The 25294-nt window shown below is 43.4% G+C and overlaps 1 long non-coding RNA gene across 1 annotated transcript; it reads left to right on the forward strand.

Moving 5' to 3' along the window:
* Positions 1-223: 223 nt before the first annotated feature.
* LOC122029798 lies at positions 224-2539 on the forward strand. Its single transcript, XR_006125192.1, has 2 exons — positions 224-851; positions 2276-2539. It is a non-coding gene; the product is annotated as an uncharacterized LOC122029798 (long non-coding RNA).
* Positions 2540-25294: the final 22755 nt, after the last annotated feature.

A 25294-nucleotide genomic window follows, 5' to 3' on the forward strand; every position in this document is an offset into this window, starting at 1 on the left:
CCTATTTCAAGTTCTAAAAGTCCATAAAAATATTTGGAAATACTTTTAAAATATTCTAGAGATTTTTAGGAATTTTTAGAGTATTTTTACATAATTTTTGGAGGTCGTTTAGTAGGGTTACAAAAAGAAAGAAGTTTTAAAAAAAAAATGTTGAAGGTGAGATTCGAACCCACGATCTCGGGTCGGACTGACCCAAGCAAAACCGGCCAAACCAGCTGAGCTACACGGTTTTTGTTAATCAAATACGGAGCGAAATGTATATATGCAGTAGTTGGAACGTTTAAGATAAATTGGAATTAAAAGTGCGCAGCTGAGGGATTGAAGCCGAGACTCATTGATTCGGTAAAAGGTCGGCCAACCAACTGTGCTAGCGGGCATTTTTTTATTAAAGAAGGAGAAATATTCTAGTTAAGCATTAGTTAATGATTAGGGAGTAAATAGGAAGAAAAATGGTTGTAGCCGAGACTTGAACCCGTGAGTTGCGCCTTAAGCAAAACGCAGCCAACCAACTGTGCCAGCTGCTGTTGTTAATTAAGGAAAGAATGGATTGTATTTAAGGTATAGTAATTAATAAAAATCTTAGTTAAAAGAAGAGGTTTAAGTTTTTCCCGAACCCTAAATTTTTTCTCACCCGAACCTCTCCTTCTCTCTCGCGAACTGCGGCGGCGACTTCGCTGTTCGGGCGAAAAGGGCGACGGAGCTAGGCTTTTTCCGGCCGGTCTTCACCCGTGTGCGACCACCATCGTTGAGGAGAGTTTGTGAGCATGAAGAAGAGCCGAAATCCAAGCTATCCGAAACCCTAGCAGCATTAGAAGCTCCTCCTTTTCGGTTGTAAGTCCAAGAACAGCGATGTAAGTGCTTCTCACCTGCGGTAGGAGTAGCTCTCGGGGTTTTGTTTTGCATTTTTGTTGTGAAATGAACAATAGCAGCGTTCATTCTAGTTTTGGTTTATGAAGAGTGCTTTAATATTGAAAACTTGGAATCTTCTTTGATCCGTATCAACCTTAATGAGCAATGATCAGTTTGTTTTGTTTACTGAGGTGGATACTTCCTTGTTTAACATTTAAGTCATTAATTCCAAGCACGTGTGTGATTTGTATACGGAATAAGTCCAAGGGGTCATGCAAAGTCAATCAATATTTGCCTATATTATGAACAAGAGAAGAAGAACATGACTTTCATTTTTGATTGATTTTGAAACATGTTTTGTTTTACTTCACCAGTAGCTTCCATTGCTATTAGACAAGCATATTTTCTTATTGCGGTTAGACAAGCAGATTTTCTTATTGCTTTGCTTAGTTTTCTGTATATATATGCAATGAACTTGAACAGCATGTGTTCAATATATAGTTTTAGTTTTTATAGATATGCAATGAACATGGATAGCATGTATTTATAGTATTTTAGAATTTTGTTAACAAAGCATGCAAAATTTGTTTAGGATAGTATGCAGTTTAGATTTAAGTTTCTTTACTATCTCATTTAGCATGAACAGATCTACTTTTGGATTTAGTTATGATCCTCTACTAAATTACCAAAAGATAAGTAAAAGAAAGATAAAGAAAAGAAAGAAAAAGGCTAAAGCCTTAAGTAAGATTCCGAAGTCAAGACTTTAGGGATTTTGGCACACAAGGTGCTTATTAAAATGCCAAGACATTTTATTATAAGAAGTATTTAAAGATAAAAAGTATTTTACTTTTAAAGGGCATGTACCGGACACAAGGTCCAAGGGATGAGATCCAAGATGCCCCTAGGCACAAGGCCTAGAAGTACCTTAGTAGTTTCGGGATTAGCTACCTCGACTCTTATTAAGGATGCGCGCAAAGTGGTACAATGCCGGGCCCAAGAAGAAGTTTATTATATATTTTGAAGTATATATATATATATATATATATAAGCTTTTGGAACAAAAGAAATAAACTTAATTTAAGTTCAGAAATCAGCAAGATAGTTCTTTTTGTTTCAATTTCAGCAAGTTAACTGTCTTAGTTTTATTTCAGCAAGATAGTCATTTCTATCTCTTTAAATTCAGCAAGTTAGTTCTTTTATATTAGCATGCCATTGAGACTTTCTACTGCTATTTATGAGCATGACTAGCTTCACATGTTTAGTATTTCAGTTAGTTATACTTTACTTGCTGTTTTTAGTAAGCATGAGTAGTTCTTATCATGTTTCGAATTTATTTCGTACACATACTTTTCATATCGAGATTTTGTGAGTTAGATAGCGCTTACTAAGCTTTATGCTTATAGATACTACTTTCCTCCTACTGCAGATAAAGGTAAAGATAAAGAAAAAGCTAAAGTATGAAAGGAAGGTGACAAGGAGCTGATGGAGGTGTGATGTGTGAACTATGGAAGCCTTGGGACTAAGTTTTAGAAATCTATAAAGACTTGTATTTAGACTATTGGAGTTTTTGCCACCCTGTGATGATTTGGTTTAGCTTCTTAGATGTTTTATGTTTTATATTTATTAGAACTGCGTGGTTGTTTGTTTAATATGATTGTTATATATGTATCCATGATTATTGTCACCGGTACAGGGGAGGTGTTGTCGGAATTTTTGTCTAGCAGAAATCTCTCTCGAGGCCTGACAATAGTTTTTTAAAAAAAAGTTAGTAGTCAAGTAGGTAGCGTTAACCACGTTAGGGAGTTAGTAGTTAAGTTAGTAACGGTCACCCTTACAGACTAGTAGTAAGAAGGGTGATCGTTATATTAAAAGCACATATAATCAATTCCTTTATAACTGAAAGGTGTTTATTAAGGTACATGTAAAAACTTGATTGAAACAAAAAATAAAAATAAAAAAGATTTCAGAAGCAAATATGGTATTTATATTAATACCAACTAGCGAACAAGTGAGGACTACTGTGAAATGACATTACATCAACATCAAAAGATTTAGATATTAAGCTAAAATTGATGGTTAGAAATAATTATAGTTCGTATCATTTGAAAAGGCAAACTTCTAATTTGCAAGTCAGAACAGCTTATGAAAAATATACAACTACAATTAAGTTTAACAAGATGACAAACAAAGGATCTACCAAAAAAACAAATTTAGAAGAAACTATACACACTTTATCAATTTGCTGGTCTTGCTGTGCTTTAATGGCAGCCTTCACCTGATCCGTGCCTATGTTTCTTTTAGAAAAAAGGAAGATCAATTTGGGAAGAATGTAAGAGCAAAGCTAGTTAGAATATGACTAACCTATTCTACTAAATTGATTTCAACTCTTTTAAGTTATTCTAGTAAAATCAATTTATACAGGGATCAAATAATCTTCACTTCCTCCAAAATGATATTTTAGTTTGCAATCAAACCAAGGAAGCCCTAGCATTAGGAAATAAGCAAAGTACATAAAAGGAAAAGAATTAAGTTATCTGCGGGATTTAGGAATATGCAAAATACATATGCAACTAAATTAACCAATCATAGAGTTAATAACACGATAATAGAAAATGTACTTAAGCAAGTGCAACCTGAGGGTTCTGATTAGCAGGAAATGTATTCGACGTTGCAGGGAGTTTCGTTGCAAGGAGCTTCGCCGCATGACTCGCATTGAGGGAGGGCACGGTGAGAGAGGGCACGACGAGAGAGGACCAGAAAGAAAACCTAATTTGTGGGAGGGCAGGGAGAGAGCCAGAGAGTACTCGCCTCGTCGTCATCAATGGAGGGCACCTTTGAGGCAGGGTAGAGGGAGGGCATAGTGAGGGAGGTTCAACGAGGAGAATCGCGAGAGCGAGAGTCGAGAGAGCTAGGGCTTCGGAGACGGCTTCGGCAAGGAAAATAGAAAAATATGATTTTACAAAAAAAATTATATATATATATATATATATATAGAATGGGCCCTTAGTATTTTTGGGCATTGGGCAATAGCCCTGGTAGCCCTAGCCCAGGGTCGATTCTGCTTGACTGCACTTGTTGGGCAATCCACTAATAATAATTTTCTAGAGGAAGCAAATTTATACAAGTATGAATATAATTAATATGCAAGTACGAAAATAATTTACCAACAACACAAGTATGGAGATTTAGCAAAGTTGTTTGATAGCTTTTTAGAGCAGATGTATCATCACTTGCATGAATAGTAGCAGTAAAGTAAAGATAGAATGAATCGGAGTAAATAGTTGTCTTGGCTTGGTGCTTAAGGGCTTCTTTTATAGGAAGCATTCGGTCGATTGAAAAATCGTTCAGTCGCCTAATACTTTCGGTCGACTGAATCCTGCGCCTTCCTTCTTTACGTTGATATGAATCGGCTAATCCCGTGATCTTGGGGGTTCGGTCGACTAATAAAGCTTATTAGTCAATTGATCCTCTAAGTTTCCTTTCCCGCGAGGATTCGATCTGATCGTCTGTGCTTCCATCTTTGGTTTAATCGATTGATCCCAATTGTCAGTTGACCGATCCCACTATTTTACCAAATTTACGAGATCTGACTTATTCTACATTTCTATTTGATAGGTCGATCGATCCTTGAGTTTGGTCGTTCGAACCTAGGTCAACCCAGAACTTAACTTTATCTGTAAAATAGAGTTAGCACAGATATAATAAAAGTAATCCTACAAAATAGAGTTAGATAGATATATCAATGCATGAATAAGACAGTATGGACTGTCCTAGTTTCAACTTAGAAACCTCCGTTGGCTTCTCTGGTTGGATCAGTGCATAAGGTTTGTCCCTTACCGGGATACGACCACACTGTACTCACTCCAGGAAATTATCTCAACTTACCTACCAAACATCGGGTCCTCTAAACTTATACAGACTTCTGCTCAGCATCGGATCAGTTGCTAGGGCTTCCACTTGATTTGATATCAAGTCTTCCAGACCTATCGAATCTACCTGCTAGATGTCAGGTCCACTTGACCCATCTGGACTTTCTGCCTGATTCCTCGATCTGCTTGACTTTCCTATCTAGTATCGAGTCCAGTTGACCTACTATGACCTTCCAAGTTAAGTTTCCTATACACATATTCAGTTTATTAGATAATAAGAAGACTTAACTTGAACCCTTTGACAACATCAAAATCAATGTTCGATTATGGTGCTCCATGTACTAACAATCTTCCCCTTTTTGATATTTGACAACTTAGTTCAAAGTTAAGTTTAAACATTGCATATGATAATGAAATTTATTTAAAGAAGAACTTCCCCTTGGGAAGATGGACAGTTTAAGCGCACTATATAGATGTTAGAGGATCTACTAATAGTGTGTGTTATGAATTTCGAAGGTAGTTAATTTTACCCACAGTTGGCTAGACAGCAATGTGGGAGTAACAGAAGTATGGTAAACTCATAACCCACAGAGTCATTACTATCTACTTGAAAGTGGATCATCTAGTAGTTCTATAAGGAAACCTTTAGTCCTTCATGGTTGGTGATTTATTCATGATACTAGGATGGAGTGGCATATGGGTATGCTACTTAGTTGTTACCCTTAGATGAGGATCTCTGAGTTTGAGCAGTAAATTTAGGGATTAAATTTTTATTAGTGGAGAGAATGTAAGATACTGCAGGATTGTTGCATTAAAAGGGGGGGGGGGTGAATAGAACTCGTGTCTTTCACGTTCGTTTGAAATCAATTGGAGTAAAATGTGCAGTGGAATAGAAAGTTGAATAAAAGTAAGCAAAAGTAATCGTTAACATGATTTATTTTACTTGGTTCGAAGTCTATGACGATTCATATTCCAAGGCTCACACTCTTTTAGTATTTACTTTGGACAATTCACTAATAGTTCACAAATAACAATAAAGATGAGTACAATGTAATTTAAATGTTGTAAAAGAATTATACTGATGACTTAAAGATCTAGAGAGTTGGGCTTTCGGTCGTCGGAGTCACGCCACAGAGTCGTAGGATCATCCTTGAAGTATCACGTAAGAGAGTGGAAAAGAATTCGAGTGTTGTACAACCCTTTGCTCGAACCAACCATTTATGGATTGCTATAGGCACCTTCAACCTCATGGAAGGTGCCTCTAGCTGTGAAAATTATCCCCAACTTCTCGGAATCGATTGTTGGTGCAGGAAACATTCGACGATTGAACCTGAACTTTGATAATGACAAAGGATTCAAAGTTAAGATTATTTGTGATCTAATGTGTTGAATGAGCTTGCAAGAAAAGTCCTAAGATATCTTAGGCAAACGTCCTAACTGCGGTTAGGCAGGCAAGAAAATCCTAGGGGGTGGAAACCCTAGGCGGAAAGCCTTGGCGAGTCGAGGACTTCGGGAAAAAGTCCTAGAGTCGGATACTCTAGGTGAAAAGTCCTGGTGTCATGAACTAGGTGAAAGACTGGGTGGGTCGTGGAGCGGACATCCAGCAAAAAGACCTGAAGACTCGGGCGCTGAGCAAAAGTCCAGTCGGTTTGGAGGACTGGTCTGGCAACAGGTATACTCTCCTGAGTGAAGTAGGTGAGGGCACGTTCCTCGAAGAGGGAACAGCAGGTGTCGGTTCGATTTAGGGTTTCCGGATCAGAAATCCAAAGTCAGAACCGGACAGTCCGGTGACTATCAAACATCTTTGTTTATCTTATTATTATGTGCTAACTTTGTGTTGCAAGGTATGCTTAATATTTTGGGACTAACATATCTTGTAAGAAGCAAAAGAGGCACTTAAAACTCAGATGAACAATGTCTGGGGCGTCTCTATGGAGCTTGAAGGCGCCTCAGATGCTTTGGCAGAAGCTGCGCAGGAAGCCAAGCTGGAGGCGCCCTCAAGGAGTGCTGAGGCACCACAGACGGCATTGGAGGTACCCTCAAGGGATATCGAGGCGCCTTCAAGAGGATAGGCTGCGACCTGTTCAACCCTTATCTTTGTTGCGGAATCGGCGGAGTTGAGGGCGCCCTCAAGGAGGTTGAAGGCGCCCTTAATGGGCTTTATAAGGAGGTCTCGAGCAGCAGCATGAATCATCACATTTTGAGCCATCTTTCAGCTGCGCACTGCTAACGAGATGATCTGACTAAGCTATAACAAGACCCCGACGACCTGAAGCTACAAAGTTTCATTTCTTTGTTGTTGGTATAGTTTTTCTATTACTATTATTGTAATAAATTTTGTAATACTTGTGATATTATAGTGATTGCTCAAAGTAAACGCTCAACGAGCGTGGGCCTTAGAGTAGGAGTTGCCCCAGGCTCCGAACCAAGTAAAAACACTTGGTGTCCTTCTGTGTTGTGTTTTAATTTTCGCTGCATTTACTCGATAGTATTTCAAATCAAGTGAGTCATTCCCCCTTTTAGTGTGTCTCGATCTAACAATTGGTATCAGAGCGGGGTCGCTTTGATTTAGTGCAACCACCAGTCAAGCACATTTTTCGTGATGATTTTTAGTTTTTCAGAGTTAACCAGAATTAGTATTCTTGCGCCCCTCCGATTTTCTTTCGTAATCAAATTTTTCTCGAAGTTGGTGCAACACCATTCAAGATCGCGTGTTAGTTTTTCTTTTAACACGCACTACTAATCCAGGATCAAGTCTTGGGACAAGTTTCTTTTTGTTGTTTTCCTTGTGCAAGTTTCTATGGCTCTTCAAGAAGGCTACAGTACAGCCCGACCTCCGCTCTTCACCATAGAAGACTTCGGCTACTGGAAGAGCTGAATGGAGTTATAAGACTCATTTAGAAGTATGGATGATCATCAAGACTGGTCTTGAACTCCCAACTGACGATAATGACAAACTGATATCGTGCAAGAACTGGGATGCAACTCTGATAAAGAAGGTAGAAACAAACACCAAAGCAACCTGTACACTTTAGTGCGACTTAACCAAGGAGGAGCTAGACAGTGTCGGCCCGTTCTCAAGCGCCAAAGAATAGTGGAAAAAGATGAACGAGTTGCACGAGGGCATGTCCGATACAAAGGTAAGTAAGCATGACTTACTACTTAATAAATTATATAATATTAAAATGCAGGAAGGTGAGACGGCTAGCCAACTCCATGCCCGTATACAAAATATGCTCAACGGACTCCACGTAATCGGACAGAAAGTGGAGAACCTCGACATCCTAAGGTACGCCCTAAATGCCTTTCCAAGGAATACCTTGTGGGCATCCATGGTAGATGCTTACAAGGTATCTAAGGATCTATCTTTAATTAAACTAGATGAATTGCTTGTTGAATTTGAATTGCATGAACAAATTAACGCTCGATCGACCGAGAAGGGTATAGTTTTGATTGCAGTTACAAGCAGAGCATGCGAACCAAAAGCAAGACGCAGAACCGAACCAGAGTCAGAAGAAGAAGCAAACTCGGATGATGACGAGGAGGAGATCACAACCGAACTCATCAATCTGGTAAGAAATCTCTACAAAAAGAAGAAGGACTTCAACAAGAAGGATGTCAAGAAGGTGATCCAGTCCAAGGAGGTTCAACTAAGTTCCAAGATGAAGTTCGAAGTAACCTGCTACGGCTGTGACCAAAAGGAGCATATCAAATCCAACTGTCCGAATCAAAAGGAGTCAAAGATGCAAAGAAAGAAGAAAGCTTTAAAGGCAACTTGGGACGAGTCTTCTTCAGAAGAGTCCGATGATGAGCTCGAACAGATGAGTTTCCTTGCATTGATGGCCCGAGATCAAATCAACAAATCCGAAAGCGAGGATGAATCGAAAGCTGAGTCCGAGAGAAGCCACAGATCTGTATCCATTTCCGAAGGGCCGAACCCCACTGTAAGTATCTCTCGGTTGCATGACTTAGTTAATTATCTTATGCGTAAATTAGCTAAGTTCAACGTTCGGATCAAATCACTTCTAAAGGAGGTAACATCCCTTAAAGAAGTGACTAATTCCGAATCCTTGACTGAAACCTCAACTCAGGTTCAAAAGCTTGAGGAAGAGAATTTCAGCCAGAAAACTCAAATCAAGGATTTGAAGATCATATTGGAATGGTTTACACTGGGTTCCAAGAATCTTGATTTGATTCTTGGAAAACAGAAGGTCGTATACACTAGATGCGGACTAGGATTTAAGACTCAAAGAAAATACCATTCATATCTATCAATTGTTAATAGACCAAATAGAAAGGTAGTCCAAGCATGGGTACCTAAGTCTAACTTGGTCAATCAAGTTGGACTAGGTCATTATTGGGTCCTCAAGGATCAGATACATTACCTTAATAGACTATATCGAGGCTATGATCCAGGGGGAGTGTAAAATATCGGAAAATAGGCGAATATTAATAAGGGAATTTTCTGGAATTTTTGGAAATTTTCGAGAATTTTTCGGAGCTCGTATGGACGAGTTAACGGGGACAAGAATGGGACCCGGAAAAGCCTGTTTAGGCTACCCTATTTAAGTGAGGAAATGTTTATATTTCCTTTTCCTTTTATATTTCTTTTTGCTTTATTCCTTTATTTGTTTTCTTCTTCTCTTCTTCGCCGAAAGTCCTCGCGTGCCCGATTCTCCTCCGAGCCCTAACCACCCTAACCGGTGGTTCCTTCCACTATTTCTCTTCTCCTTTGCTCTGCCGCCCCAATTGCTTGTGCCCTAGCCGAACCATCCTCCGCCTTCTATTTTTTTTCTTCCTCTTCTCTTCCGAGCCGCCACTGTCGACCGCGTGTCCTCAGCAAAGGAGCGCCGGCCACCAGGTCTGGTACCAGTCGCGGCTGTGCCGACGGCGTCATCACCTGCAGTGCCGCTGGCCAAGCCCTTCCTCCGATCATTGAATAGAACCGCTCCTCAGTCCTAGCGCTGGCCAGTCGAACCTTAGTTGTCCTCGACGCTGATCGCCACAGAGAGACCCCCGGCGGCAAATTTTTCTTCTGCTCGAGCTCAGGTATCGTTTCTTCCTACCGTGCCCTAGATGTGGATTTTGGGCATTAGAGTTTCTGTTTGGTGTTGATTTGGGAAATTTTGTGTCCGAAGGTAGAAGATTAGTTAGATTACAGCCACCACGTGGGCTGGAGCTTTCCTTCGCCAGATCATTCATCATCTCCGACCAGTGGAGAGAAAGAGGTAGAATGAACAGATGTTTATGGAAATTAGGTTGTCTTGTTGATTCTGAATTTACTTTTCTTGATGCTAGTCAGCGAAGTATTCAATAGGGAGGTTGGACTTTGTGGAGGGTTTTGGTCTTGGCAGCTATTCCACCTAGCAACCCATCTTAATATCAACAGCAGCACTCCCTGTTGTGAATCAACAAACAGGGTTGTGATTTGAGGTAAGGTGTATAATTTGTTCTGGTCTTAGGAGCATACTTGGAAGGAATCAAGTTTATTTAGGTTTAGACATAAAGCAAGTTGATTATGTGATGTTGATTAGGGTTCTTGATTTAATAGGAATTTGATTTAGTTACTGAATACATATAGTAATTAGATAAATCTGGATATGTTTGATACCACAGGATTTTGACGCGAGACGGGTATCTCGGAGTCGGAATTGGACCTTTCTATTTTCGGAGGCGGGTACTTTTGACTTTTTGTCTTTGATATGCTTAGTAATGAAATTAACATGTTGCATTAATTGTGTTTTTTATCTGTTTCGGTTAATCACTACCCAAATCTTGGTACATGTTTGATTGATTGATTGGTTTGCATCTCATGTATATTTTACCTGTTTATACATGCTTATAGGGGTAGTGATATACCATGCTTTACCATGTTCAGGACCTAGGTTTTATACCTTCTGTGTACCTTTGGATTGTTTTGATTCGTTGACCTATGATGCATTTTTATATACATGTGGATTAGGTCAGGATATTTTGTGGTTAGTGCCATGCACCATTTGAATGATTGCATGCTGTACGATAGTCCGCTCCATTATTGTTGAGCACATCACCAGTTACATGGATCTGCACACACCACCACTCATGGGTTAGTGGTCGATTCAGGCTGAGTGTGTTGCAGCAGGGACTCTGTTAGGCACCGTTGGTCCGCTCATGGGTAGTGTGACACAACGTGTTATCCGGCAGGGATTCCTCCCCGTCTTTGAGTACCGGGAGATGAGAGCATTGCGCTCCCCCATTTATGATTTGGGGTAGGAGGATAGGTGTACTCCGACAGCATCCCGTCCACTCGGTCACTCATCAGGAGTAGTGACGTCAGAGTGCACGGTTGTCACAGCCCTACCCACTCGGCCTCACTATTGTGTGCGAGATGATCGACTGGCGTCAGGGGTGACCAGGACGCATCATTGGCATCATATGCATGATGCATTTATTGCTTGTGTTTTGTGCTTGCTGCATTTATATGCTGCATATTGTTTGGATACCTATGTTTGACATGCATACAAGATTCCTATACCACTCGGACTGTTTGTCCTTATACTCAGGTCCTGGTTAGTACAGTTCCTCTCCTGTTTACTTCAGATGCATATTTTTATCTTTCTTATATCAGGAGACTGTACGCATGATTAGTGTTAGGTGTTATTTCTTTACTTTGCATATCAATTGTACCTGCTGAGTGTTGGACTCACCCCACCTCCATTGTTGTTATTTTCAGGTTGATGCTGTCCGGAGGGAGTTTCAGTCGCTAGTCCTCACTGCACGTAGTGCTAAATCCCTGCAGACCTCGAGGGTTTATTTACCATTTGGTTTGGTTTTTATTTGCTTATGTGTGTACTTGGTTATTTGGATACTTGGACATCGTATGTTTTTCTTTTGATATTGATGGATGTTCTATTCGATATGTTTTTACTACATGCCTGCCTGGACGGCAGAAGAGGTGAGTTTCGTCGAATTTGAGCTTTACGAGTGTAGTTGAGTAGGGTGAATTTCGAGTCAGAGTACTATAATTTGTGATTACTATTATTAACTGCGTGGTTGTGACAGCCAGAGGCTGAATATCTATATAAACTGCGTGGTAATTGTTTTTATTTATTGTTATTATTCCAGCCGCCTGTGGCTGAGGTATGTGAGGATGTAGAAAAGTTTCAGATTGTCCACCGTACAGGGGAGATGCTGCCGAAATTTTCTCGGACAGGGACTCCTCTGGGGCGTGACAATTTAGTGGTATCAGAGCACAATTATATGATCTTTTGTTTTCGTATTTTGGATGTTTGGGATAACCTGATACTAATTTATTTACTTGGTATCAGAGCGCCAAGTTTGGCGATACTTGTTGGATTTTTGTACTATGGATTTTCGAGATTTATCTGATACCAATTTATTGGTATCAGAGCGGGTTATGATACCTGCTTTTGGTGTTCTGGAGATTTATCGGATACCTGTTGTTGGTATTCTGGATATTTGGGTTAGCCAGGTTTGCGAGTCAAACTGGGCATTTATTTTGGATTTATACGGATTTTCGTTTCGGATTTATTTGGATTTCCGGCAATATTCTCGTTCGGAATTTGAGGTCAAAAGTTGGGGACTGGACAGCGACGGAACATCTCCAGACAGCAAATAGGTATGATGTTTATTTTTTATGATTTTTATACTTGTAGTAATATCTGTAATTTAATTTAACAGATATGAGACGATCTACTCGTATTGCTGCGAGACGTGGGCTGGACGACCACGTGCGAGGACCACGGGATCTCTGGATATGCCAGAGATGCCCACTGTTAGTGAGCCTGTTAGTCAGGGACTGACTCAGCATGCTGCGGGCTCGTTGGGTTTTTAGACCCCGACGGCTCCTATTGAGGTACCTACCTCGGTTGTGCCGAGCGTACCTATCCCTACAGTAGTTCCGGTACCACCATGGGTACCATTGACGTACTCGACATCTGCTCCAGCGCAGGCTACAACGTATTCAGTACCACCGCCACTTGGACCCACCGTGTATCCGGCACCAGCAGCCCCTGTGCCCCCAGTACATACGGTGTACCCAGCAGCACCTGCATTAGGGATACCGGCTACTCCGCATTCGGTACCATTACCTACCGTACCACCTGTAGCACCAGCTCCAGTGTTTCCGCCAGTTCCTGCAGCCGTCCCAACACAGCACACTGATATTGTCGCTGCACGAGCTAGGATTCCAGCATTGGCTGAGTCGATGAAGACTCGTTTCACTCTTTTCCGCGGAGATCTCGATCCGAGTATGGCTCTGTCATGGATAGAGACTATGGAGCAGACTTTCTTCTATATGGCTTGCTCCGAGTGGGAGAAAGCAGAGCTGGCTGCCTATCATTTACGGGATGAAGTTAATGCCTGGTGGATTACTCAGCGTTCTGTTATTGGTGAGCGCAATGTCACGTGGACTAGGTTCAGAGAGGCTTTTGAGAGCCGCTTCTTTCCACTGTCTTATCAGATGGCTCGCCGACAGAATTTTATGAGTCTGAGGCAGAATAATCGCTCAGTGACCGAGTATAATACTGAATTCCTCCGGTTGGCTCAGTTTTGTCCAGAGCTAGTTGCAGAGGACAGAACTCGCATGATGCAGTTTATTCAGGGACTGGATGGTTATCTGCATGTACGACTTGCCGGTTTAGGGATCACATCTTACTCTGATGCACTGGCTCGAGCTTTGATGATAGAGTTAGCTCAGCAGACAGCATATCCGGACAGGAAAAGGAAGTATACGGGTTAGACATCAGGGCAGATCCAACAGTCACAGGCGACAGGACAGCATCAGAGTAGTCGCAGACGGTCAGGTCAGAGTACTTCTGGGGCGTCTCGTAGGCCTCAGAAGTCAGGGCGGTCTTCTTCAGGATGTTCCCGATTTTCTCAGCAGAACCGGCAACCACCTTCCGGGGATACTCATTATTTCCGATGTGGATCCAGAGATCACCTTACCCCAGCTTGCTCTCTGGGACAGCCAGTTTGCTTTTATTGCAAACTGCCCGGGCACCAGAGCCGAGATTGTCAGCTGAAGGCTCAGCACACGACTTCCGGAGGGTCAGGTCAGAGGGGACAGTCTAGTCAGTCAGGGGCATATCGAGGAGGGCAGAAAGCCCATTCCTCACAGCGTCAGCAGGGAGCAGCTCCCTCAGCAGCATGCTTGGACAGGAGTACTCCAGTGCTTCCATTGCACCCTAGAGTTCTGTTCCAGGACCTTATTATCCGACGTAGGGTCCCAGCCAGCTGCACAGTATCAGTCACCATCCTCTCAGTCTTATCTGGCACATAGTCCAGCAGCGCCTCAGTGGCAGGCTTCTGCCCAGCCGCAGCAGCCGCTGGCAGCGTTACCTCCTCCTCCTCCGCCAGAGACTGGTCGTGTTCATGCGATTACCAGAGAGGATGCTCAGCGGGCCGACGGATCCATTTTCCGCGGTACGATTTCCATTTATGCATTTTCCGCTGATATTTTGATTGATACTGGTAGTTCACACTCTTTTATATCCCGTACCTTTATGCGGGAGATTGGTAGATTACCTACTGTTAGATTGCAGCGATTGACTGTCTCCCTACCGTCCGGTGATACATTAGACGTCACCCAGGAGATCAGAGGTTGCCCGTTAGACTTTGGCAACATGATACTTACGGTAGATCTTCTAGTATTGGAGATGGTCGAGTTTGATATCATTCTTGGCATGGATTGGCTATCAGTATATCATGCTACCGTTGATTGCCAGACGAGGGTGGTCACCTTCCGGCCTCCGAACCAACCCTCGTGGAGTTTTACTGGCATCAGAGATGATGACATCTCGATTATTTTGGCGATTCAGGCGCAGAAGCTGCTGTCTTATGGCTGTCATGGTTTTCTATTATCTCTGATTAGTACTGAAGACAGCAGCAGTTCACAGCTCTCCGATGTTTCTGTAGTCCGAGAGTATCCAGATGTATTCCCTGAGGAGCTTCCTGGGTTGCCTCCCAGAAGGCCAGTGGAGTTCACTATTGAGCTGATTCCGGGAACTTCACCAACATCGAAAGCTCTGTATCGTATGGCACCGAAAGAGTTGAACGAGCTGAAGGTTCAACTCCAGGAGCTTTTGGATAGGGGATTTATACGCCCTAGTGTTTCACTATGGGGTTCTCCGGTATTATTTGTCAAGAAAAAAGACGGCACCATGAGGTTATGTATTGACTACAGACAGCTGAATGCAGTGACCGTCAGAAATAAATATCCTTTACCAACGATCGAGGATTTGTTTGATCAGCTCAGAGGTACATCAGTGTATTCTAAGATTGATCTGCGATCCGGATATCATCAGTTGAGGGTCAGAGACTCAGATATCCAGAAGACAGCTTTCCGTACCAAATACGGTCATTATGAGTTTTTGGTAATGCCATTTGGGCTTACCAATGCTCCAGCGGTGTTTATGAACTTGATGAACCGCATTTTTCTTGAGTATCTGGATCAGTTTGTTATCGTTTTCATTGATGACATATTGGTCTACTCGCATTCCGAGGAGGAGCATGCACAGCATCTTCGTATAGTCTTGGAGATTCTTAGACGACATCAGCTATACGCGAAGTTCAGCAAGTGTGCATTCTGGCTATTCTCAGTCAGTTTTCTGGGACACGTGGTTTCTAGCAGAGGTATTTCAGTTGATCCTCAGAAGATCAAGGCTGTCACCAGTTGGGAGCAGCCGAAGTCAGTGCAGGACATCCGCAGTTTTCTGGGACTAGCAGGATATTACCGACGTTTTGTCGAGGGTTTTTCGCGTATTGCTATGTCGTTGACACGTCTTACCAGGAAATGCGTGAAGTTCACATGGTCCGAGGATTGCGAGATCAGCTTTCAGGAGCTGAAGCGGAGATTAGTGTCGGCTCCAGTTTTGGTCTTACCTTCTGGAGAGGATGGATTTGTACTCTATACCGACGCTTCTCTACAGGGTTTGGGCGCTGTTCTGATGCAGCACGGCAGAGTAGTCTCTTATGCTTCTCGTCAGCTGAAGGAGCATGAGAAGAACTACCCAGTTCATGACTTGGAGTTAGCTGCCATCATCTTTGCTCTGAAGCTTTGGCGGCATCATTTATACGGTATTACATTTGAGATTCTCACTGATCATAAGAGTCTCAAATATATTTTCACTCAGAAGGAGCTTAATCTCCGACAGAGGAGATGGGTGGAGTTTCTAAAGGATTACGATTGTACCATTAGCTACCACCCGGGGAAAGCTAATGTGGTTGCCGATGCGCTCAGCAGGAAGTCCAGAGGGACTTTGGCTTGCCACCGGATTTCAGTTACAGACTTGATTCAGAGTTTTTCTGAGTTAGACCTTGAGGAGAAGGGATCTACAGAGCAGGGTATTTTGGTTACCATGGTTGCTCAATCGTCGATCAGGACGAAGATCCGAGAGGCTCAGGCTGGTGATCAGCATTGTCAGTTCATTGGCAGTCAGATAGCTTCCGGGCAGCAGACTGAGTTTACACGAGACGAGGAGGGTGTTATATACTTCCGAGGCAGATTATGCGTACCTCAGTCTCATCCGGTCTTACAGGAGCTACTTCAGGAGGCTCACCGTTCTCGATTTGCGATCCATCCAGGCGGGACCCGTATGTATCGAGATTTGAGACGTTCCTAATGGTGGAACGGTATGAAGAAAGACATCGCGGATTTTGTAGCTAGATGTCTTATCTGTCAGCAGGTGAAGGCTGAGCACCAGAGACTTGCAAGATTACTTCAGCGGATTCCTATTCCTGAGTGGAAGTGGGATCACATCACTATGGACTTTGTGGTGGGTTTGCCGAGGACACGACGAGGCCATGACGCGATTTGGGTAATCGTAGATCGATTAACCAAATCCGCACACTTCTTAGCGATCCGGAGGACTGATCCCTTGGATCGATTGGTAGATCTGTATTGTCGGGAGATTATCAGACTACATGGTGTTCCATTGAGTATCATTTCGGATAGAGATCCACGGTTCACGTCTCGTTTCTAGCAGAGTCTGCAGCAGACCTTAGGCACACAGCTCCGTTTCAGTACAGCTTTCCATCCACAGACAGATGGACAGTCAGAGCGGACCATTCAGACTTTAGAGGACCTGTTGAGGTCATGTGTTATGGATTTCGGAGGCAGTTGGGAGGACCATCTGCCGTTGGTAGAGTTTGCCTACAACAACAGCTTTCATTCGGCTATCCAGATGACACCGTTTGAGGCATTGTATGGTAGACCTTGTCGGACACCCGTCCTTTGGGATGAGGTTGGAGAGGCCCAGTTGTTGAGACCTCATAGAGTTCAGCAGGATGCAGAGTTGGTCCGTATTATCAGACGGAGGATGTCGGAGGCGCAGGACCGCCAGAAGAGTTATGCTGATCGGAGACGCAGACCACTAGAGTTCTCTGTTGGCGACCATGTATTTCTGCGAGTTTCACCTACGAAAGGGGTGAAGAGATTTGGCCTCAGAGGTAAGCTAGCTCCGCGGTACATTGGCCCTTTCGAGATCTTGGAGAGGATCGGAGCGGTAGCTTACCGACTGGCACTACCACCATCCCCGAGCGTTCACGATGTTTTCACGTATCTATCTGAGGAGATACGTGCACTGATCCGACGCATGTGCCGGATGTCTCGATTCATTGACATTACTTATGAGGAGGTTCCGGTACGGATTCTTGACCGGAAGGAGCGTCAGTTGCGGAACAAGACTATCCGGCTGGTTAAAGTCGGATGGCAGCATCATTCGGACGAGGAGGCTACTTGGGAGCTCGAGGATACGATCTGAGCTCGATATCCCCATCTTTTCACTTGAGGTATGTGATTTATTTACCGTTCAGCATTTATACTCTATATCTGTTGTTAGTACTTGCTGATGGTAGATAACGAAATTTGGGGACCAAATTTTTATTAGTGGGGGAGAATGTAAAATATCAGAAAATAGGCGAATATTAATAAGGGAATTTTCCGGAATTTTTGGAAATTTTTCGAGAATTTTTCGGAGCTCGTATGGATGAGTTAACGGGGACAAGAATGTGACCCGGAAAAGCCTGTTTAGGCTACCCTATTTAAGTGAGGAAATGTTTATATTTCCTTTTCCTTTTATATTTCTTTTTGCTTTATTCCTTTATTTGTTTTCTTCTTCTCTTCTTCGCCGAAAGTCCTCGCGTGCCCGATTCTCCTCCGAGCCCTAACCACCCTAACCGGTGGTTCCTTCCACTATTTCTCTTCTCCTTTGCTCTGCCGCCCCAATTGCTTGTGCCCTAGCCGAACCATCCTCCGCCTTCTATTTTTTTTCTTCCTCTTCTCTTCCGAGCCGCCACTGTCGACCGCATGTCCTCAGCAAAGGAGCGCCGGCCACCAGGTCTGGTAACAGTCGTGGCTGTGCCCTAGTCTTCTCTTCTCGTGCAGTCACCGCTGATCGACGCTGCCTTCCTGTGCCCTAGCCTCAGCCGCGACACCCACCCGACGGCGTCATCACCTGCAGTGCCGCTGGCCGAGCCCTTCCTCCGATCATTGAATAGAACCGCTCCTCAGTCCTAGCGCCGGCCAGTCGAACCTTAGTTGTCCTCGACGCTGATCACCACAGAGAGACCCCCGGCGGCAAATTTTTCTTCTGCTCGAGCTCAGGTATCGTTTCTTCCTACCGTGCCCTAGATGTGGATTTTGGGCATTAGAGTTTCTGTTTGGTGTTGATTTGGGAAATTTTGTGTCCGAAGGTAGAAGATTAGTTAGATTACAGCCACCACGTGGGCTGGAGCTTTCCTTCGCTAGATCATTCATCATCTCCGACCAGTGGAGAGAAAGAGGTAGAATGAACAGATGTTTATGGAAATTAGGTTGTCTTGTTGATTCTGAATTTACTTTTCTTGATGCTAGTCAGCGAAGTATTCAATAGGGAGGTTGGACTTTGTGGAGGGTTTTGGTCTTGGCAGCTATTCCACCTAGCAACCCATCTTAATATCAACAGCAGCACTCCCTGTTGTGAATCAACAAACAGGGTTGTGATTTGAGGTAAGGTGTATAATTTGTTCTGGTCTTAGGAGCATACTTGGAAGGAATCAAGTTTATTTAGGTTTAGACATAAAGCAAGTAGATTATGTGATGTTGATTAGGGTTCTTAATTTAATAGGAATTTGATTTAGTTACTGAATACATATAGTAATTAGATAAATCTGGATATGTTTGATACCACAGGATTTTGACGCGAGACGGGTATCTCGGAGTCGGAATTGGACCTTTCTATTTTCGGAGGTGGGTACTTTTGACTTTTTGTCTTTGATATGCTTAGTAATGAAATTAACATGTTGCATTAATTGTGTTTTTTATCTGTTTCGGTTAATCACTACCCAAATCTTGGTACATGCTTGATTGATTGATTGGTTTGCATCTCATGTATATTTTACCTGTTTATACATGCTTATAGGGGTAGTGATATACCATGCTTTACCATGTTCAGGACCTAGGTTTTATACCTTCTGTGTACCTTTGGATTGTTTTGATTCGTTGACCTATGATGCATTTTTATATACATGTTGATTAGGTCAGGATATTTTGTGGTTAGTGTCATGCACCATTTGCATGATTGCATGCTGTGCGATAGTCCGCTCCATTATTGTTGAGCACATCGCCAGTTACATGGATCTGCACACACCACCACTCATGGGTTAGTGGTCGATTCAGGCTGAGTGTGTTGCAGCAGGGACTCTATTAGGCACCGTTGGTCCGCTCATGGGTAGTGTGACACAACGTGTTATCCGACAGGGATTCCTCCCCGTCTTTGAGTACCGGGAGATGAGAGCATTGCGCTCCCCCATTTATGATTTGGAGTAGGAGGATAGGTGTACTCCGACAGCATCCCGTCCGCTCGGTCACTCATCAGGAGTAGTGACGTCAGAGTGCACGGTTGTCACAGCCCTACCCACTCGGCCTCACTATTGTGTGCGAGATGATCGACTGGCGTCAGGGGTGACCAGGACGCATCATTGGCATCATATGCATGATGCATTTATTGCTTGTGTTTGTGCTTGCTGTATTTATATGCTGCATATTGTTTGGATACCTATGTTTGACATGCATCTGATTCCTATACCACTCGGTTGTTTGTCCTTATACTGTGTCTGGTTAGTATTCCTCTCCGCTTATTTCGGATGCATATTTTATCTTTCTTATATCGGAGACACATGATTAGTGTTAGGTGTTATTTCTTTACTTTGCATATCAATTGTACTGTGAGTGTTGGACTCACCCCGCCTCCATTGTTGTTATTTTCAGGTTGATGCTGTCCGGAGGGAGTTCCAGTCGCTAGTCCTCACTGCACGTAGTGCTAGATCCCTGCAGACCTCGAGGGTTTATTTACCATTTGGTTTGGTTTTTATTTGCTTATGTGTGTACTTGGTTATTTGGATACTTAGACATCGTATGTTTTTCTTTTGATATTGATGGATGTTCTATTCGATATGTTTTTACTACATGCCTGCCTGGACGGCAGAAGAGGTGAGTTTCGTCGGATTTGAGCTTTACGAGTGTAGTTGAGTAGGGTGGATTTCGAGTCAGAGTACTATAATTTGTGATTACTATTATTAACTGCGTGGTTGTGACAGCCAGAGGCTGAATATCTATATAAACTGCGTGGTGATTGTTTTTATTTATTGTTATTATTCCAGCCACTTGTGGCTGAGGTATGTGAGGATGTAGAAAAGTTTCAGATTGTCCGCCGTACAGGGGAGATGCTGCCGAAATTTTCTCGGACAGGGACTCCTCTGGGGCGTGACAGGGAGCAAATAGAAAAACTATCTTTATAAATAAATAAAAATTGTTTGATGATTGCTTTATTTTCCCTGCTTTTATTATATGCTTAGATTAGGATAGATTAAGGACTCAGACGTAATTTACACTTGATTGGTTAGTCCTAGGGATTTTAAAAGGAAAATTAAATATATAATTTCTTTGAATGGCTCTGTCTAGAAGTGGTGGATGATCCCATACTCAAGAAAGCTTAATGCCTCACTACAACCTGAGAGTCAATATTTGAAATGTATATTTAATAGACTAATTGGAAAACCTAAGTCTAATTCAAATGTAAATTAATCCTTAGATATAACCTAGATTAAAGTTAACCATCTCACAAAAATACATAAGGTTCCCTGATTGATAACTTAGAATTGGGTGAGATGGATCTATGATGAACTTAGTCAAATTTAATTAAACCTAATTCAATTCAATTTAAAACTTCAATTCAATACAATTTAAATCTTAATTTAATTAACGTAATTAAACATAACTTAATTACTAACTTAACAAAAATTATTTTACAACTAATTAATTAACTTACCCAAATTAATTAACTTAACTATTAACTTAATCAAACTAACTTATTCAAATTAATTAACTTAACTATTAACTTAATCAAATTAACCTATTTAATTAACTTAACCTAATTAATTAACTTAATCAAATCAACCTAATTAATTAACTTAATCAAATTAAATAACCTAATCTAATTAATTTAACTAAATCTAATTCATAACTTAAACTTGAATAACTTAATAAACCATCTCACAATCACCCATAGGAATACTGTGTTTGATCATCTAGACTGGTGAGATGGAATATTAAGGAGTTGATTTCAATCAAACTATCTCTTGAATCCATTAAATTGGCTCAAATCAAATACTTTATGTGTAGGAACATAAAGATTTGGATCAATAGATGCTAGATAGTGGATGCTCCAGGTACATGACTGGAGAGAGACTGAAATTCACTAAGCTGAAACTCAAGAACCTAGGATCAGTTGCATTCGACAACGACGGAACCCTTAAGGTAATCAAAACAGGTAATATCCAATTAAGTTCCGATTTATATATTCGAAAGGTTCTACTGGTTGATCAATTCAATTTTAATTTACTTAGTATTAGTCAGTTGTGTGACTCATGATACTTAGTCACATTTTCAAAATCTGAGTGCTTAATTAAAAACATTGAAAATCCTAAAATCACACTTAAAGGAATTAGGAAAAAGAATATTTATACAATTGACCTACTATCCTCTTCTCTAAAGTGTCTATTGACACAACAAGAGGAAACTAAGTTGTGGCACAGAAGACTGGGTCACACTCATACTAGACTCATTTCAAAAATGAGTCTAAATGGCTTGGTTAGAGGTCTACCCAAATTAAAATTTATAGAAAGTTCAATTTGTAATGCTTGTCAACAGGGTAAACAAACCAAGTCAATCTACAAGTTAACCAACTTAAATAGAACTAATTCAATACTTGAGCTCCTACACTTAGACCTGTTTGATTCACAGAGCCAAGTCACTAAGAAAAAACTAACATTGCTTAGTGATAATCGATGACTACTTAAGATTTACTTGGGTAAAATTTCTAAAAACTAAAGATGAAACCCACGTATTCTTTAAAATCTTTTGTAAATTAATAGAAAATGGAAGCAAAGGAATACAATTAGGCCGAACGGCACGTACAAAAATTTTACATCCGCCGAGCGGATGAAATACAGTAAGTACTTGGAAGAACTCGCCTCACTCCGGGTCCTCAAAATTGAAAAAGGCATCCGGGATATCGTCAATCATGGCCGCCAGGTCGGAGGCGGGAATGTGCATTCCCGCAGGAAGGTGGCCACCCTTCTTCAAGTACGCCACGGTGACCTTGACCGCCTCGGCGAAGGTTGATGAGACGTTGCCGCCGAATTTTGCGCCGAATCGTTCCGAGCGGAGGTAGTCTTGGCGCGCTGCTACTAGGCGGCTCGGCTCTCCCTCCTTATATTTTCTGAGTACCGCCCGGGAAGCAGTTAAGGAATCTTGGACTGCCTTCAAGTCCATTTCAGCCTTTGTGCGTTCTGCCGAACGGTCTTCCCGTTCGGCGTTCAGCTGGGCCTCCAGATCCTTGGATCGCTGATCTAGCGCACGGACATCTACTTTCATCTTGTCCAGATCAGCTATCGCTCGCTTCTTCCGGGCAGTAGCGCGTTTGGCATCCGCTTCGCGCTTCTTGATTTGGCCCTCTAGCCGAGCCACCTCTGTAGACAGGTCGGCGGCCTTCTTCTGTTCGGCCTCGCGGGCTTGTTTCTCCCGCTCGGCCGATGGACCCCCCGACACTTGGAGTTTCTCCAGGAGATCCTCCAGCTCGGCTAGCCGATGGCTAGTGGCGATTTGCTCAGCCCAGCGCTGTAAGGAAAATAATAAAATGAGGAACCGGACAGTAGCATGGCACAGAAAGAAAAATGAATTCACCTGAGTGGCCTGCTGCATGTTGTTATCGCCGAGCTGCTTAGGCGTCATGAGGGCCACTTGAATCTGGGCATCCTCGAAGAGCTTGGCGAGCGGACCCGTCAGGGTTATTTCATGAACGGGGCTGGCGGGCCGATCGGCTGACAGTAAATATTCCTCCGATGGAAATCGAAGGGTAGTCTTGATGGTCGGGTGGCCGGTCGGCGCTTCCTCAGCCGCAGTCGCCTAGCCGGAGGACTCCCCTATGGTAGAGGTTTCGCCCAACCGTTGTAAGTGACGGCGAGTTCGTGGAGGAGAACCAGAGGGCTGTGCGGTGGGCGAGGCCGCTGGAGTCCCGATATGCGACGGCGTGCGATCTGGCGAAGCTACCCCGATCGGCGCCTGTGGTCCGCCCTCTTGGGTCGGCGGAAGGCTGGAGTCTCTGTGACGTTTTCGCCGAACTTCCAGTGGGGGATCCCCGACCTGGGGGACTCCCAGCTCGGCTGGGGCAGAGGAAACGCCTCAACTTCCGTTGAAGCGGATGGGGTAATTGTAGCTGCCGGGCGACTGGGGATTAGACCCCGCTCGGCGAGTTCTCTTTTAGTTGTCGCCTCAATTTCCACGGCCTTCAACTTCAGATGATCGGTGGCCTTGGAGCGCCACATGACTTCAACTGCAAGGGAAAAAATTAAAATCAGTTAGACAAAAAGGTGAAGAGAGTAAAAGTCCTTACTCATGCGGTAGGGGAGATTTGCCCGAACGGGAGATAATCCGAAAATGTATAACACCTTGAGAAGCAACTGGTCGATTTTGTACCGTGAAGGTAGGCCGGATTGCTTCTGAATTTGCCGAGCTCGCTGGGTCGGCACAGCGGTCTGCCATTTGGTTCGAATGCTGGCCGCTCGGGAAGTCGGATATAGAAGAAAAACTCCTTCCAGTGCTTGTTGGAAGTCGGCATATTATCAAAAAATTTAAAGCCTATTCTACTTTGGAAAATGAAAGTGCCTAGCTCGGATTGTTTGGGGTAGAAGAAGAAGTGGAATATTTTGGGGTCAAGTGGGATACTGTGCAGCTTAAAGAGGACAACCATCCCGCTCAGCAACCTAAAGGAGTTCGGCACAAGTTGGCCGAGCGGGATGCGGAAATAATTACAAACCTCCAAAATAAAGGGATGGGTAGGAAATCTAAGGCCGCCCTGAAATTGGTCCAGAAAAAAGCAAATGGTACCGATCGGCGGGTTATGGGGCCGATCGGCCGGGTCGGCTATAATTATTTCATGGTCATCAGGGATCCCATACGTCCGAACAAGACGCCGAGCACCCTCTTCATCAAACCGACTCTCCATGGTCATATACCAAGGGCCATGAACATCCACAGTGGGTACGGAAGTACTTGCCATGACTGAAGTATCAAGAAAAAGAAAGAAGGAAGCCGAAGGAAACTCGGAAATGGAGGACAGACAAGAGTTCGCAAGCAGGGGAACGAAAGGAGTTCCACGCGAAAAGGAAAGGCCGAACGAAAGGAAGGGAGAAGCTTACTGAGGAAAGGTGAATGGAGAAGATCACCAGAAAGCCGAAAACCACCAAGAGGCGAAAGCTAGGACAACCGGAATGAAGTAGCCGCGGGCACCTTCGACGGAGGACGAGCGATGAAACAGAGAAATGCGGCGTAAGGGTGGAGACGAAGGCTTTATGCGAACGAGGCTGATAGACCTCGTCCGTCGGATGCAGGTCACGAGAGACGAGGTTATCATCTAACCGTCCATTTCAAAGTAATCGCGTCCCATCGTACGGATCATCACCGCCACGCGAGAAGAGCCACGTGGCACTCTGTCACCAGGCGCAATTAATGCGCCCATACCGCGCATGCTTCGACTTAATGGAAAAGATTTGCACGATTTTCGAGAAGATTTAGACAAGCAAACATCCACGCTGGAGGCCAAGACATTCAGATCGAAGAGCCGAGCGGATGATGAGTTATGAGGGCCGAACGGCTCTAGGTATGTCATAAGCGGCGGTAAGATGACGACTGCCCGTTCGGACACATAGTCCAGTCAGTCGGACTCACTGCCTCCTTCGACTAGACTTGAAGAGGAGGCAAGTGATCCGGCAGTAAGAATGGGGGACCCCATTTAGCAGAGTCAACGCCGCGAGGAGGGCCAAAGGCCTTGGCCGAGCGGATAAGGAGGGCGACGACCAGCTGAGGCTTCCGAGCGGAAGCAATATACCCCACCGGAGGCGGGGTTCCGACGCTCATGATGAACAGTAGGAAAGGCCGAGCAGAGGGCCTGCTCAGCCGAAGGAATAAAACATCAACGCTGCGAACAGTCCATAGCACATGACCCGGAAGCTCCCGATCGGATCAGAACATCCGATCG

The sequence above is a fragment of the Zingiber officinale genome, chromosome 10B (genome assembly GCF_018446385.1).
Source record: "Zingiber officinale cultivar Zhangliang chromosome 10B, Zo_v1.1, whole genome shotgun sequence".
NCBI lineage: Eukaryota > Viridiplantae > Streptophyta > Magnoliopsida > Zingiberales > Zingiberaceae > Zingiber > Zingiber officinale.